Source organism: Lissotriton vulgaris, chromosome 11 (assembly GCF_964263255.1).
Source record: "Lissotriton vulgaris chromosome 11, aLisVul1.2, whole genome shotgun sequence".
In the NCBI taxonomy this organism is placed as follows: domain Eukaryota; kingdom Metazoa; phylum Chordata; class Amphibia; order Caudata; family Salamandridae; genus Lissotriton; species Lissotriton vulgaris.
The window spans coordinates 463,161,970-463,165,258 of record NC_141699.1 but is presented as its reverse complement, the minus strand read 5'-3'; the positions used below and the strand labels follow the sequence as shown (position 1 = coordinate 463,165,258).

Here is a 3,289-nt window from a genome sequence, read left to right as displayed (position 1 = left end):
GCAGTGTAATGTGCCACACTCTGTGATAGTATTACTTCATAACTTTGACAGTTTTACACATGGTAACGGCGTTAAGGCAAATATTTAACCTTACTAATGCCCGATGATGCGGAAAACGCCGCGGCAACAGAATAGCATAATTCTGGTGGTCTTGCCTATAGGTGTGAAACGAACTAGTGATGCAGAGACCTTGTCTGAATGTTGCAAGTGACCTCTAACCTTTAGAGCCCGCAGTGTCACTTGAACTTTGCCAGAGACGTCCAGCGCATTAAGGCTCAGAAATCAAGCAACGTTCTTTAAAACTGGAAGATCTGGCTACAGAGGCGGACTAGAAATCAGTTAGTTGAAAAGTTGCAGAACCGCCATGATCCTAATATTCAAGTGATCTACATTTTGAGAAACCTGTAAAAAATGCAAAATTGATCCCTCTGCTACCATCGGCGCAGCTATCAAACTCAGCTTTCATGTGAACTACACTGGACGCCTTCTCTCAAAGTCAACACATACATGATAATAATAACAAATAACAATTCATGCCTTTTTGCAAACACGTCACATAACCCACACAGCAATAACTCCTCCAACAACGTAATGAGTGCTATCAGCAGAAGCAGCCTATCCAGATGAACATGATTATCGACAGTTAATCAAGAAAGCAGTTACACAGAATGCATAGTTTATATCTGAATCACCTTAGATGGATGATCATCTTATAAAAACAGATATTCAGTAATGTTCACATTGTAAAAATCAGTATTTGCATTTCACCAATTCATGCGCTCTTGCATTTCAGAAGTTGCTGAAAGGCTGTGCATAGGAGAGGTTTTCATCACAATACTGTAGCTCTGCAAGAAACGCCAGACACAGACGGCTGCTCAGAGCCAATGTCTGAATCAATCTAGCAAGTTTAGAACTTTACACTGGCAATGGGATTGTGCGGGGTCTGCCAGTGCTTGGTCGAGCAAGTGATCAATAAAGTAAATTCCTGGTTCAATTGTTAGCGCCATGCCTTCCTGAAGAATCCGTCCAGTACGCAAGCTTTTGAGACCAGGCTCCGTACTCCGTTCAACTCCCTCTGGGTAGCCTCCAACATCATGCACGTCAATGCCAAGAAAATGTCCCAGACCATGTGGCATAAATATTACACCCAGATGAACTTTCACTATGTCATCCACGTTGCCATTCAAAATGCCAATTTTGGTCAGTTCTTCCAGATGAACTCTGTCTGCTAGACGATGCATATCTGGCCAGGCAACACCTGCTTTTACTGCCTTCATGACAGCACGTGATGAATGAAGCACAGCTTCATAGATGGCCTTCTGATCAGGAGTGAATTTTCCATTCGCAGGTAACATGCAGGTGATGTCTGACCCATAGCGGTGATATTCTCCTCCCATATCAAACAAGCACAAATCGCCATCAACAACGGTCTTGTCATTTGGGGCTCCAGCATGCCCGTAATGCAAAATGATGAGTTGTCTCCACTGCCACATATGCAAGTGTATGACGTGTGCCACATGCCTCCACGTTTATAGCAATAATGCAGGAACAGGCTTTCCAATTCGTACTCTTTCATCCCCAGTTCAGCCGCTTTCATAACCTCTTTATGGGCCTCGCTGGAGATCCTGTTACTGTAGCGCAAGACTTCCAACTCCAAGTCGGTCTTAATTACACAGCACTCCACTATTTCTGGATGAAGAATTTTGTTGTTCACTTGAAATTGGCTAATTCCTTCAAATGAAGCTTCTTTGCAGACATTTCCACTATCGGTATTAATGCCACGCAGAGTAAGAAGAACGGACGGATTCCTTGATGCCAGGACACTGGAAATCTCAACTGTATAGTGCACTTCATCCACTTCATACTTCTTTTTGAAATAATCCCGTGGGTGAATCTTTCAATCTTTCCCATCCAGACTGCATAGCTCTCGGGGAGTTTGGGAACAAAAAGTAACAATTTTTCTGTTTCGACATGAATAGCACCGTAGCAGTCTGCTTCGGTTACTTCAAAGGTCCAATGAAAGAAAGACTCCTGGCGAAAAATAATCCCAGTATCTGTGCAGTATCTTTGGGTCTCTTCCCCTCCTTGCAGCATAACAATGGAATTCTTCTGGACATCTTTGTTCGCTCTCAGTCTTGCTAGAAGCCGGTTTCTGTTTAGTGCAAAGAGCGCAACTGGAACTGGTTTCATTCCCCAGCCAAAAGTATGGTCCTCTACGCATGGTTGCAACTCATGCCAAACTCGGAGCCCCTATCTTCGTATCCACAGCGGTGCTTAACGAGACTCAACAGTTAATCACAGTCAGCAACATGAATGCTGTAATCACACAATTACTGCCTGGAAGTATCATTTGGCAGGCAAAGGAAACTTATTCGTTGCATTTTTTTTACACTGCTCTGAAAACTTTCAGGGAAATGGAGTTTCTCGCACTGCAATGGCTGGGTACTGATACCCGAATGGAGAACTTATTTGTTACACAGTTGGCGTCATATACCACTATGAAAAGCAAATTTCAGAATATATCCTGCTTAGCCCTAATTACAACCTTCTTGGAGCATCTAACTTGTTGTGGAGGGTAAAACGCTGTGTATTCTGCAACCCTCACAGTAGTCCATGATTCAATACATTGATTACAGGAGACATTTGACATCAGCAGGCTGAATTTACTACCTAGTAGAATCTGCAATGTTCCCGAGTGGAAAAGATGAGAGGGTTAAGGCATCTGGAGCTCTTAGAAAGGATAGGGTAGAGTGTGGGTTCAATGAGGAACCCCTTTCGCAAAATGTTTACTTTGTCTGTTTTCAGAAATCATATCCGTGATTTTGACATCAAATTTTAGGCACCTTTATGCCAACCAGAATAGTTAGTCACACAGCGCACATAATACATAAACACAAAGGGATTTAAGGAGCACTGACAAGACCCAATAAGGCTCTCTGACAGAAAAGTCTGCAGCTAGCACTGTGTTTTTTGGCTGGGCTGCAAAAGAGGTCACAAGTGGTTCTGCTGCATTCTTTTGCCTAAAGTCATTTCAGTCGCTGAGGATTCCCTAAGAGGAAAAAGGAAAACCAAGATCTAACAGGCCGCGCAGGGCCATCCTTTTCAGAGAGCTGCAGACATACATGCACACCCCTCAGAAACCAGGTGGCATTTATAAGTGCCCAACAAAAAAGCGAACATACTCTCAAATTATGCATTCCACATATGTGCAGGTGCTTGCGATAGCTCGGCTGGTAAATGCATCTGCTGTGAAGCTCTGCATACAAACAACAGGGTTGAAATGTTGGTG

The 3,289-nt window shown here is 43.4% G+C and overlaps 1 pseudogene; it reads right to left on the bottom strand.

The window, feature by feature from the left end:
• Positions 1-893: 893 nt before the first annotated feature.
• Positions 894-2,221, bottom strand: LOC147679979 (xaa-Pro dipeptidase pseudogene; annotated as a pseudogene).
• Positions 2,222-3,289: the final 1,068 nt, after the last annotated feature.